The sequence below is a fragment of the Staurois parvus genome, unplaced genomic scaffold (assembly GCF_062004578.1).
Source record: "Staurois parvus isolate SC_StPar_1 unplaced genomic scaffold, SC_StPar_1.0 ptg000549l, whole genome shotgun sequence".
NCBI lineage: Eukaryota > Metazoa > Chordata > Amphibia > Anura > Ranidae > Staurois > Staurois parvus.
Window position 1 is genome coordinate 9,013,782 of NW_028318345.1, and position 14,324 is coordinate 9,028,105.

The 14,324-nt window shown below is 41.5% G+C and overlaps 1 protein-coding gene across 1 annotated transcript in view; it reads right to left on the bottom strand.

Moving 5' to 3' along the window:
• The window catches only part of PRUNE2 (prune homolog 2 with BCH domain), a 380,051-nt gene that overhangs the window by 295,358 nt on the left and 70,369 nt on the right, over window positions 1-14,324 (bottom strand). The gene's annotated exons all lie outside the window — the stretch shown is intronic.

A 14,324-nucleotide genomic window follows, 5' to 3' on the forward strand; every position in this document is an offset into this window, starting at 1 on the left:
GCAATTATTTTTCCATAATACATTTTTATTTGGTTTTACAAAATATAGTTAAAACAACAAAAAAAAACAAAAACAAAATTAGGACAGTGAAAAGCTACACAATATCACAGTAAAGTTTAACAAAGAGAAAAAAGGAAATATTGAATAATTCCTAACAGTCCTACTAGTTCCATGAAATAATCATTTTAGAGTATCCAAAAAAAAAGTTAAACATAATAATATCTTAGGTTACAGTTCTGAACCAATCAGACCAGGGTTACCAAGCTTTGTCAAATTTAGTAATTCTATCATTTAGATAAGCTAATGATTTTTCATAGATGAAGTGGGTCTGGACTAGCTCAATGACTTCTTTTAGAGAAGGGGCCAAGTCTTTTTTCCAGTGTCTAGTAAGGTATGGTAAGTCTTGATGCTAGAAGAATATGTGTCACTAAGGGGTTTATTTACTAAAGCTGGAGAGTCCAAAATCAGACTCCCTTCTGCATAGAAACCAATCAGCTTCTAACCTCAGCTTGTTCAATGAAGCTTTGGCAATGAAACCTGGAAGCTGATTGGTTTCTATGCAGAAGGGAGTCTGATTTTGGACTCTCCAGCTTTAGTAAATAAACCCCTAAGAGTCAATACATGTTCAATTATTTTGATTAAAATTTTGGTGGTTGGATGGAAGTTACCCATACAAAAGACCTATTTACAAATGTAATTAGAAAACATGAACATTTTCTGGCTGTCATCAGTGCATGGCAATATTTTTCCAAGGATGCAGCCTGAGCATGTTCTTATGAACTCAAATGTCATGTTTGTCAATACGCTCTGTCAAATATATCGACAAAAACATACAATTCTAAATAAACAAAACCATGCAAAGAAACAAGAAGCCTCAGCCTTTTTAATCCTGTATATGGATATGCATATCTTTATATAAATTCGTACAATGTTTTTGCAGAAAAAAATGTGTATTTATTATTTTTTCCCCAAGGAACCTAAAAACCATTGCACCCACGATCAGTGGATCACAGGTGTAATGTCAGACTTCTGCAGAAAAGTCCTATAGCTTTCTGCCCGTACCTCCATATAGGCTGTTAGTTTGAAAGCTGCAGGGCTTGTGAATTAATTATGAGTGTGCTCATCAGTACCCTTACAGTACATTGAGAAATACAAGCCATCTGCCATGGTGGCAGACTAGTGCGGGGAAAGGAATACAGACCCACTATCACAGGGAAAGGGCACTCAGGGGGTGGAGGTGGGGGCTTGGAGTATGTTACACCCCAAACACAGGTGTAACGTGTATCATGCTCCTCCAAAGGTGAACTTATCCTGTGATTGACAAAGGAAGTAAATAGTAATTCTCAAATAAAGTAATCAACTTGCCAGTTGGTGCAAGATAAGAAAGTCATGCCAATTAGCCTTCATGCTGTCTGAATGCTAATTTATTTTTAAAGCCCAATTAGGCTTCAGGCTCCTTCTAGGAGACCCTCACCCTTCTTTGAGTAGCATTTGTGTATAATATGCTTTCTTTATTTGATATTTACCTTTTACAGATGCCTTCAGGCTGGTCTGAGGCACTTCCTGGCACATGGTCTTTCTATCCAGGGTTTTGGCCTGAGAGGATGCTGATGTGACACCAGTCGTAGAAACATAGAAAAGTGATGGCAGAAAAATGACCAAGTGGTACATCGAGTCTGCCTGTTCTTTTTTTTTTTTTAATGTTATACATGTTTTGTACTTGAATGTTTGAAACCATTTACTGTTGACTGACTCACTACCTCTGCTGGAAGTCTATTCAAGCATCAACTACCCTTTCAGTAAAATAATATGTTCTAAGATTAGTTTTGAACTTTCCTCCAGTTGGTTTGAGGTCATGTCCCCGTGTTCTTGATCTGGTGTTCATATTGAAAATACTGCCCTCCTGAACCTTATCCACCCCCTTGATGTATTTAAAAGTTTCAGTCAAGTCTCCCCTTTTCCTTCTTTCCTCCTGACTGTACATATTAAGTTGCTGAAGTCCCTCTTGATATGTTTTATCCCTCAGACCTTTCACCATTTTTTTACTCGTCTCTGCACTTGTTCTATCTTATCAATACAATTTTGTAGGTTAAGTCTCCAGAAATGGACACAGCATTCTAAATGAGATCTAACTAAAGATCTATATAAGTTAATGCCAACCCCCTTCCTCCTGCTGGTGACCCCTCCAGTGATGCATCCTTGAATTCTTTTCACTTTTCCCACTTCCTTTTTCCTCTGTAGTGCTGGCCAATACTGTACCCCCAATGTTGTACTCTCTTAAGGGATTCTTTTTCCCTCAGTGCATTATTTTACATTTAGAAACATATTTTACATTTTGAAACAGTGTTTCTTTTAGGCCTTGGAGCTTTATGATGTTGAGTGTTGAGGGGATCTCCCCTCTTGGGAGGCCTCCCTGAACATACTGGCTGCTGAGATGTTGCACAGGCCTTGAGGAAGCAGACTGCAGAGAGGTCCCCCACAAAGAGGTGGTGAAAGACTTCAGAGTAGAAGAGTAACACAGGAACCTCTCCATCACTGTCTTGCTCTGATATACTAGTCTGAGATACCACTAGAACCTAAGAAGTCAAAGACTCAACCCAAAGATTCACTGTCCAGCCAATGTAGCCCAATGGGAATGGGGCCCAGCTATCTAGCTATCTAGCTATCCTTCCCCACTCTTTAAGCACATGAGCAATAAAACAGAGAAAAGCAAAGGCTTCCATCATTCTAACCAACCTGAGGACAAGAACTTCACCTTGAAAGAAATATGCCTAGGACATTTATCATCAAGTAAGTGAATGTGGGACATTTGTAATGTAGCTATTGGGTTGCTGAAGAGTCATAATTCTTGAAAATGTATCTGCATGCTTCACGGTAGTACTATGTTTTTGCACCCAATGTGAGGCTAGAAGGGTATTGCACATTGCAACAGCATGTCTGAATTGGACTTTCCATCAAAAATAGTCTTTAACTTGCTGAGCTCTCACTTTAATGTGATGGTGAGCTTTTTCCAGAAATGTTTTTACCCTTTTTTTTAGGAGTTTACTGGTGTTTGTCTCTTTGACCAGTAAATGAAGAGGTTACTAGATGAAGACCTTTTTCCCTTGTTACTGGTTGGAAGAACTTTTGACATGAACCTCACTCAGAGCTTTGGTGCCAAATAGCCTGAGGGGGAGGAGCTACCAGCACAGTGAGAGAGTAGTGAGTACCTCAGTACATGGAGAGAGTGAAAGCAGCTAACTTCTCTATGTCTTATTTACAGTTCCTCACACCCAGTTTGGCAGCTGCAGCAAATACAGGAGATACTCGAAGGAGAGTTTCCTGGAAGGCATTTGTGGACCAGTACTAGCAATTAACACCAGAATATTGATGAGTTTGTGCAAGGATCTGGCCCTCTGCACTGTAATGGCCTTAAGATTGTGGGCCTATCTTGAGACTCTTGTGTGAAGATATCTGCCACCATCTGTCTTTGGTCCAAATGTGGGAACTGAAAGGACCTGCTACTTAATCTGTTGCCCAGGGGTTGTTCGCTGTGTGGGTTAATTGGAACACCAATGCGAATGTAGAGGTACCAACACTATTCCTCCAACCTGCTTCCCTGAAATAAATTGGATGCACTCTTTTTCAAGGAAGAGGTCTCACTTTTTTCAAAATTTCCTGATGATCTCAGTTGTTCCCCAGGTGTACTTACTACAACTAAGGTTTTTCACTTTGCAAAGTAATATTACTGTAGTTTACCTTTATTACTGTGGTAAAAATGATGAGTCAGGAAAATGTAAAAAAAATAGATTTTTACTTGTACATGATTAAATGTGTCAGGAAAATACTTGTCATAGTGCAGCTGAAACCTCTGGACATACACGGTGGTGCAGATGTGCGGTGGCCCGTTCTAATGTGCATAGTCGTGTGCAATTGCGTTCACGCATGCGCGCACCCACGACTGCCCACTGCTACTGTTGGCGACAATGAGACTATTTAAACCCAGCAGCACTATTAGCCTGTGCTGTCTGATCTGCAGCTCCCATCCATGTATTCCTGCACCTGTTCCTGTGAGTGATACCTGTACTTGACCTCGGCTTTCTTCTTGGACTCTGCCTCTGCCTTCTGTCTCTGCTTGATCTGCCCCCACCATTGCTGACCTTGGCTTGTGACCCGACTACTCTTCTGCTTGCCGTGTATGCCTGATCCGCTTATCTGTTACCGACCCGGCCTGTCTGACCCTGCATACAGCTTGCTAGACTGCTCTGCTACCAGCCTGTCTAACCGTGACATCTGCCTACTGCCAGCCGCCTGCTACCAGCCTCCTCTGCGGTGCAGCCTGCTACCAGCCCACTCTGCTACCACGTCCGTCTGCAGCCAGCAGTTTCATCTGTCAGTGAAGAGCCAACGATTTCTGCACAGACTACAGGACTGACCAGGCACTCATACCCCACCGTGCTCTTGTGGTTGCTCTTCCACCTTCAGTGACCCTCAAGCCGGAGCTGTACAAGAGGCCTTCCTCTGCCATCAGGCTCACAAGCAAGGTCCGTGACAAAATAATAGAAATCAGCACAGCTTCAACTTTATTTACTAAGCTAAGTGAAAATTCACTTTTCAAAGTAAGTATGTTTTACTTCTTTAGTACATCAGCCAAAATGTATCTACTGATATGCCCCTGTGCATACTTCCTATCCAAGCCAAAAGTACATTTTATTCTACAGTTATTTCACTTTATAGATAATCTGTGATTTATACCCAGCATACTACTTTAGTCGGATATGTCAAAAAAGCACAACATTAAGAAAAGACAATATTCACATTTATGACTCTGTTTTGATCCCCACTGCTTGCTGTTGCCGTGACTACATCAGGCATTCCGACTAAAAGGAAGGAGTATAATGGACTTTTGATTATAGCAGTTTCAGATAATGGAAGGATAATGAAAGTTACATATTTCACCATCAAAATATAATTATATAAACATTTTTTGACCAGCAAAATCTTAAGTATGAAATCACAGGACACTGATCCATATTCATTGTCCACTGTAGGGCATGCGTGTCATTATCACCCACACCATACAGCCCCAGGACACAAAGTTAAAACAACCATCAAAGCTGTTCCAACCACCCAACTGATGTGCATATGGCAGCACTTAATATTCCTGTGCCTTAATCAGTAAAGGCATCCCGTGCTATTTTATGTGTTCATTTTTTAATATTCAATATAATGCTACTCTTAACAAACTCTTTACTCCCTGCTTCTTTTATGATGCCTCCTGTGGACTCTTAAGGGATTGTTAACCAAAGAACAGATCACAATCTTTCAGCATGAGCAGAAATAGAAACACTCCATTAAACTTTTCAGTGTGTAACATTGGAATTAGAAAAGAGGTTCAGGTTCGCTTTCAACATGGGTTCACAGCAGAGCCAGCATGTTTGAAATTTGAAGTCCCAGTGGAAAAATGTGGAAATTCACCAGACTATATTATTTGCAACCATAGTGCACTGTCTGATCTTTGAACCTATGCAAACTGACTTAATCCCTATGTTCATATTTCTGTGCTCAAAGCGGTACATTTTATTGCATGGAAATATGTATTTTTTTTATTGTAGGCCTGCAATTTTTAGGAATAACTCACTGAAATCTGTCCGAACAAGAGTCTAGTAAACATCCCGGGTAGGATAAAACTTGAAACACGAAATCATCAATTATAATTTATTAAATAATCATAAAAAATAATAATATAATAATAAATTTAATTAAATAATACAATCAAACCAAGAACACTGAAATTTGAAATATAGCGCCAAGTTTGCACATCACTGAGCAAAGTCGCAAAATCGTTTTCAGTGTCTGATGATGAATTTCCCCACGAATCATTATCACTCAATTCTGCAAGTGGTTCTGATTTACTATCACTGTTCTCTAGCTGGTCTAAAAACACTTTTGACCTAAAGGGACGCTTTTTGGACGCCATGGATGTTTCTCAGTTTCCAGGCAGAAAGAGCAGTAAAAATGCAGGCAGGGCACAGGACAAAGCACTAGGGACAAAATGTATGTGAAATGGTTTGATACAGTAATGTGATTTTAGTGAATGTCACTTTTTGTCATTTTCAAATTTCCCGCCGTTCCGTCCCCCGTACATCCCGATGCTCGCAGGGGATGGAACCCAGATGACAGATGCCGCCATCCGCCAGATTACATTGCCGGGGACACTGCAGGAGGGACATCGTGGGAGCGCAGGACAAGGTAAGTGATCGAGGGATCGCAGAGCAGCGCCGCATGATATTGTCGAGTGTAGCTCGGGGTTACCGCTTGTGGTACTGAAACTTTACCCTGAGCTGCACTCGGGAATACCGCCAGGGAGGCTACAAGGTTCAAATATGGGGGCATTTGTTATGTGCCAGACTCTCACTATAAAATGGTGGGCTTCCAGCAGTAATTTGTCGCTATTATTGTGTATTGCAGTGTGGTAGGCTGCATATGTTTGGGTTCACAGTTTAGAGTCTTTTTTAAGGATCATCTTTTTTGTGCGTCTGCCAGCAACAACTGCAGCAGCCATGCCCACTCTTGCAGGTTTTTGTTTTGTTTCATTTGGTATTTATTTAACTTAATTTCACAGTTATACATATTTGTTTCATTTTCTTGTTGCAAATCTTTTCTTTGCAATAAAGTAATTTGCACCAAAGTACCACATATTTATTGCCCCTATTGCCATAGCTGCAATTAAAGTGATATTAAAGTCTAATTTTTTTTAAATAAAAAAGAGTTTATATTTACCAGCTCTGTGCAAGGATATTGCACAGAGCAGTGGCTTGCCTTCATTTTTTTGGTCCCCTGCTAGTACTGCCAGCTCTTCTCTGAGTGTCCCTCAGCAAGCCATGTGCATAGGGCACCCATGTGGGTATTCTTCCAAGCTGGTTTGCGGGTGTTTTTAGACACACACAGTGTGGCTAGACCAAGCCCTAAGCTCCTCCTCACAGGATTTGACTGCAGCAGTTTTTTTTTAGAACTACTTTAAAATGAGGCAATCCCCTTTATTGATAATATCAAGTAATTCTAAAGTGGGAGTTAGTGGTTCCTGCACGTGGAGGTTGAAAGGTGAGCAGGTTCTTCAGGAAAAGCACTGGCTTCACCAAGTAGAGGCATGGCATGTATGCCTCTACGTCCATGCAATACAACCATAGCACGCATAGGAGGTAGTTGAGTGGCCGACAAAGCCTTCAACTTCTTCTTCCTTTCAGGTGCAGAGCAGCCAGTTGTCTCTTTCTATAGAAGATAGGAAGATAGCACCATGACTGAAGAAGGAGGGGATATCAAGGAAGATGCAACAAGAGACAGCAATGTTCCAGCAGCTGGACTCTTGCAATGATAAGGTGGCAGGCAGTCCATGGGTGTAATCAATTAGAGCGGAGGAATGTCCTGAGACAAGGCAGAACAGCAGCAAGGGAGGATTTTGTCCAGGGAAAGGGGCAACTTGCGGAGAAATGGGGGGACATCCCTCTTAATCCATCTGGTAGCCCTGCCCCACAGGTACAAGCCACTGTTATCCTCAGGGTCAGTCCCCAGAGGTTTTTTAACATATCTTCTGCTGACAGCATCATTATGGTTTGTAGCCTCTGCATGCAGCATATCAGTTGTGGTAAAAGTTCCATCCATTTGAGTACCACATGCATGAGGAAATGTGACTCTACACCACAGAATTTGGTGGGAACAACACCTCAGTGAATCAACTTGGCAGAAAAAGGGCCCGCATTCTTCCTCCTCCTCATTTCTCACTTTTTGCATTGTCCCTTACTCCCAAAAATATGTTGCATCCAATACAAAAGCTGCATAATCTGCAAACAGCATATTGCAGCCCATTCACTCAAATGGGCTGAGCTACGCACGATAAACATGCCAAAGTAGCTCCTGCACCTTTTTTTTGGCAGTGAGTCTTGTGTTTTTTTAATGCACATTTTGGCACATTTTTCACACATTTTGTCATGCAACAAAACATGCATCTCCTAGACACATTTGGGGTGCCATAATGAATCATGGCACCTCAAGCTTGATGCAAGTTTTCTGAAAAGTGCAAAGAAATGTTCCCAGAATGAAAAGATGTGAATAGGGCCTAGTTGTGACAGTGCAGTCACCTGTGCCCTCTCCTCCTCACTGGTCTCATCCACCAACTCCTTGGAACCAGCAGTCCCTCAAAAGCTCACCAGAGCATATGCACCAACCCAGAGTAAATGCTGACATGATGTGTTGCATGTGGAGACAGAAGCCAAACTGGGCCAGAGCTGCTGGCAGCTCTCCAGGGCCAGGCTGAGGGGTGGCTAACCCCATGCCATCTTCAGCCAGGCAAGAATGTGTATGACAATGGTGCTAACCTACTAAGAAAAATCAAGTGTGTACCTTGCCCATTGCATATCTTTAACCTGGTGGTGCTGTAGTTCATCATGAAATATCCTGGCTTCTAGGAGGTACTTTGTCAGATCAGAAGGGTTTGGCAGAAAGGCTTGGCAGAAATGCAGCACCAACAAGAGGCGCCTGTCAACCACATCATTTATGACACCCCCACTGCAGCTCAATGTTATTCATGCTGCAAAGACTGCACTGATCATAACTATTCATAAAAAAATGTGAATGCCTTCTACCACAGCAGCTCTGCAGTGTACCCTCCTTCATAACGGTATACTATCTGTTGTCTCTCCCCACCATCAGATTCTCTTTGAGTGCCCTCTTCCTGCACTCCTGCTCTCCCATTAGCTTTTATCAGTGATGAGACCAGTCTACTTGCTTCATGCCAGTCTCATCGCCAGCTTTTCTGTTCAGGATGACAAGTAGGTAGGTCGGTGAACATGCATTTCTGCTTTACTGATCTTTACTGATCTCCTTGAGTTTCTGAATTAACATGGAAGAGCACAGTATTGACTCCTTCCATGTTCATTCATAAACTGAATGAGATCCACAAAATATGAGACATGTTAACAGATCTCCCTTAGTTTTTAAATGAACAGGAAGGAGCTCAGTACTAAGTACATCCATGTTCAGTGTTAACAATCACCGAGTAGCAAAGGAAACTGAGACTGAAGACTGTGTCTTTGATCTTTATCTCTATTACAAAAGAAATATTTCACAAAAGGTAACCTGTCACATTCAGTGCATATATTGTCACCAGGAGGCTTGTCAGTCCCTGATGAAAGTACTTAAAGCTCAACTCCTGGAATTACAGAAGAACAACCCTTATAGTAGGCACTTTAATGGTACTCACTAACTCTAGGGTATGAGGAATAAGATCTAATATTTACTTTACTCCTGGCTCCAGCAGGCTCCCTCCATGTAACTGGTATTCCAAAGTCACTTCTGCTTTGGTCACACAATGACATCATCAAGTACAATGTAAAGCCAATAGCCCTGTAATTCCTTGAGTTGAGATTGAAGTTTGAGGGTCCTTTCACACAGGTGTGTGACAGATAAAAAATGGACAGTAATGCGCAACTGAATATAAACAGATGATCATCCTTTTATATCCGTTTTCATCCACATCCCTTCAGGTCCAAGTCTATCTTTGTTCCTTTTTAAAAAACGGATGCAGTTCTAAATGATTATAAACAGACATCCATTTTTGCATTTGTTGTTAGGCAGTGGCGTCCCTAGGCAGGTGCGGGGGGTGGCACCGGGTGACACCTATCACACGGGGTGACACCGGACCCTCTCCACGAGCTCCACGAAAAAAAAAGTTTTAAAGCAAGCCGACAATCCCCGCAAGATGGATCAGATCTGCGGATTGAGCATAATGGACCAGAGTTCAATCCATTATGCTCCCCAATCCGAGGATCCGATTCATCTTGCAGGGATCGTCGACTTGCTTTAAAACTTTCCTTTTTGTGGAGCTCGTGGAGAGATCAGTTAACCCCATATAGGTTGCAAGCCGACGATCCCCGCAGGATGGATCAGATCTGTGGATTTGGGAGCATAATAGATTGGACTCCAATCCATTATGCTCAATCTGCAGATTCGATCCATCCTGCGGGGATCATCGGAGGGGTGACACCAAGTGTTACCGCACCAGGTGACACCAACCCTTGCTCCCCCCCTTGCCATAAAGAGGACCTGCCACCTATATGCCACCTATATGTTATCACATAGGGGGCTATTGGTCCCCTGTGTGATAGCAATAAAGTCCTGTGTTAAAAAAATAAAACCATTCAAAGAGAAATAAAGAATTAACAAAACCATGTATGAGTCCCCCAGTCCCCCCCCCCCACGCACACATACATACAAACCCATGGGGTGCCTATGTACAAAAACGGCAATTGCACTACATGTTACATATCACCGCACACACCAGGGTTAGATCAAGAATGTTAGCACCAGAGCTCCTGGGTAACTTTAACCACTTTAAGACTGCCCCATAGCAGATGGACTGCTGCATGGAGGCAGCTCTGTGCAAAATCACGTAAACATACCTGATTTTGCATTGCCGGGTACAGGGCTCGCATGCACCGCTCTGCCCGCACTGTCACTGGCTCCCGAAGATGTCAATCACAGGTTCCCGGCCAGCGATTTATTATGGCCGAGACTCGGTGGAGATCTGTGTGTAAACAACTTTCTCCTGTCAGCGGGACATGCTGCAAAGCAGAGAGATAGAAGGCCTTGTCCCCTAGTAAAACACCACACAGAAAGAACAAAACAGTACACAGTTAACCCTTTGATCACCCCAGATGTTAACCCCTTCCTTCCCAGTGTCATTAGTACAGTGTCAGTGCTTGTTATTAGCACTGATTACTGTGTTAGTGTCACTGGCGATGTCAGTGGCAGTTAGTCAGTTCCCACCCAATGTCAGTTAGTGTCAGAATGCCCGCCACAGTCCCGCTATAAGTTGCTGATCACCACCATTACTAGTATAAAATAAACAAATAAACAAAAATTCCAGTATATAAACCACCATTTGTAGAAACTATAATGTTCACGTAAAACAATTAATATACACTTATTGGGATTTATTTTTTTACCAAAGATGTAGCAGAATACATTTTGGCCTACATTTATGAAGAAATATTATTATTTTTTTATTGGATCTGTTTCATATCAAAAAGTCAAAAATATTGTTTTTTTTTTCAAAACTGTTGGTCTTCTTTTGTTTATAGCACAAAAAATGTAATGTGCAGAGGTGATCAAATATCACCAAAAGAAAGTTCTATTTGTGGGAAAAAATTACATAAATTTTATTTATGTACAGCGTTGCATGACAGTGCAATTATCACTTAAAAAATTCAGCACAGTATTGTAGAAAATTGCATGGTCATGAAGGGGGGTAAATCTTCCGGAGGGCAAGTGGTTAAACTGATGACCTGTAGAGGCTTTTAAAGCATAGCCTATGGAAAATATAGAGCATTGAAGGTTTTTTCACTGTATCATGGGCACATGCAATTTAAATGCTTGACATGTTGGGTATCTATTTGCTCGGTGCACTTTCATCTTTTATATTTTACCATAAATGGGATTATTTTATTGTGTTTGTGTGAATTTTGTTTACTGAAATTTTGTGTTTCATAAACTGTTGCGCTAATATTGTGTAACATAAAAACATAAAAAATTTGAACTACCACAGTTTTATTCTCTAGGGTGTCCGCTTTCAGAAAATATATAATGTTTGGGGGTTTTAAGAAATCTTCAGGCCTAAAATTATTTAATAATCATGTAAACAAAAAGATATTAAAAAAATTGAAATAATGCTTCTGAGACTCATGTGGGTAAGGACTCCAGCTGGTGGATTTAAAAAAACTGATGTAAAAATGGATGAAAACTGAATGGAACTGAACTGAAAACTGATGTAAAAACTGATGTAAACCGATGTAAATAGAATACATTTTTTTCTTTGAAAAAAGGTGATTGCGATGAATGTGAAAGGACCCTAAAAAGGTAAAAGAAAAGCAAAAAACAAACTGGAAAAACATATAAAATTAACCCCCCCCCATGTACAATACACACGTTGTAGTAAAGAGTGTTACATCTTTTGTGCACTACGAAGCTATTATTTTTTGACCTAACACATTACAAGCACACAAAAATGCACATGAATTTTTTTTTAATGCGGTGTGCCACAACACACAGAATGTGCATTGTGATGCACGTATTGTGGATACATTGCTCACAACTGTATAATGATTTGGGGTTTCATTCACAATGAATGGAACAGAAACACACCACACTTTGAGGCATGTGTTGAGCTGGCCTGAAGCAATGCACGTTAAAACATTCATTTTAATAAACCTTTCTCAATGCAATAGTCTGATAGTACCAGGGGCGAACTGACCATTTGGAAACTCGGGCTCTGCCCAAGGGCCCGGGGTCAGTAGGGGGCCCCATGAGATGCCCCTGGTACCTTTTTCATAGGCTTTTTTGAGTTTGGGCAAGGACACAGGGGCCCCATGATCCCCTATTGCCCAGGGGTCCCATGAGTTGTCAGTCCGCCCCTTGATAGTACAGTAGTATATACAGTCTGATAGTAAGTAGTATATGCATTATAATCCTCATTAAATGAAGCAGTAAGGTCCCCTTTGCATATGTGCAGTGCATTGCAATACGTTACCAAATGCATGTTAAACAGTCACTTCACGCATTTAGGGCAGTGAGAAATGTCCGCAACAACCCACTGATACTTACCTTTTCTGCTTTCCCCTGCCCCTTCTGCCTCTAGCTCAGCAAGCCCAAAAAACCCTCTGCTTCTGAGTATTGAGGAAATTGTTCAATGTCACAGTGTTTGGGTCTAGCAGCCAACTGCTAAACACAAGCACTGTCACACAGGGGCGGACTGACAACTCAGGGGCCCCCGGGCAATAGGGGATCATGGGGCCCCTGTGTCCTTGCCCAAACTCAAAAAAGCCTATGAAAAAGGTACTAGGGGCATCTCATGGGGCCCCCAACTGACCCCGAGCCCTCGGGCAGTGCCCAAGTTTCCAAATGGTCAGTCCGGCCCTGCTGTCACATGATGGAGGGGGTAATGTCACTGTTCCCTCTGAACTCTAGAAATTTTGATGGTGGCTGCAATGGAAAGGGGATTGGGGGTCACTAGAGAAGTTAGTATTACTAGGACTTTTCAGAGTAACTGTTTTTTTTTCTCTGAATGGGCGAAAGTGACAATATCCCTTTGCCGTGCATTATTTTGTGCATTTAGATGTATTGCATTACAGTAGCCCATTCATTTTAAACTAGATGCCTGTGCACCACAACTTACAAAACACGGCATGATTTTTTTTTTCTACACAGGACACCGCAGTGAACAGATATTTCCCCTCTGTGCATTATGGTGTTGTGGTGTGCTGAAACATGCATGAATCTAGGTACACAGGCAAGGTGTGTAGGGGGTGCTATTCAAAATGAATGACACTGCAATGCAGAGTACTGCAGATCATGCCTTATCTCAATACAAAAGTGAGACAACAACCCCACGTTTTTATGGTAAGTTGCTTATTTACAGTTTTGCAGTTTTCACCACTTCTCAAAAAAGCACAATTAAACATTTTGAAATATTCCTCATTTAGTCAGTAAAGTCTTATGCCTTGGATTTAGTAGGATTTCTTTATAATAGTGTATTTTTATCTAAAATATTGTAATACATTTGCGCAAGTATCCTGGAACACAAGAAATCAGCAGTACCATCTTTGTATTCTATTGTTCCTGTAGTTTGCAAAAAATGTTACACGCTCTGAAAGCTGAAAAATTATTTTTCTTAAAATGTATGATTTTAAAAAATGTCTGACCACTTAAGGTGAAAAATGGAAAGCAATGCCCTGTAGCAAAAAATTTAAATCACATTGGCTAGGCATGATTGGAGGCAGCAGTCACAGGCAGAACTAGAGCCACAAGACTGTTGGCTACATCAGGTACTGATGTAAATGCTCTAAGAAGTCAGGACAGCTTGGACTATAGAGCTTGCACAGCATGCAATGCAGTATGACAGCTTGGCCACAGCTTGCACAGTATGCACCAGAGCTTCTTGGCTTGCCCTGCAGCCAGTATACTGTCTGAGAGCTGCTTCAGCAGAGCAGGAGGTTTTGGTATGGTGAGGTGAATCTGCCTGTCTCCTGACAGTGTGGCCCTGCTCACTTTCATTAAAATGAGGTAGGCTTGGATTACCAATGACTACAAAACTCTTACTGCTGATGCTATAGATTAAACTTTTAATTGGTGTCCAGCCTTCCAAAAATGATAGCTGCCACCATTACCACCTCCTGACACTTTTTCTAGCCTATTCTGGTGGTTTACCACAGCTGGATCTTAGATGCTAATTTTTTAATGTTTGCTGCATGTTAAGTCCTGCAACAGTTTGTTTCAAGATAAAATCACCCTTG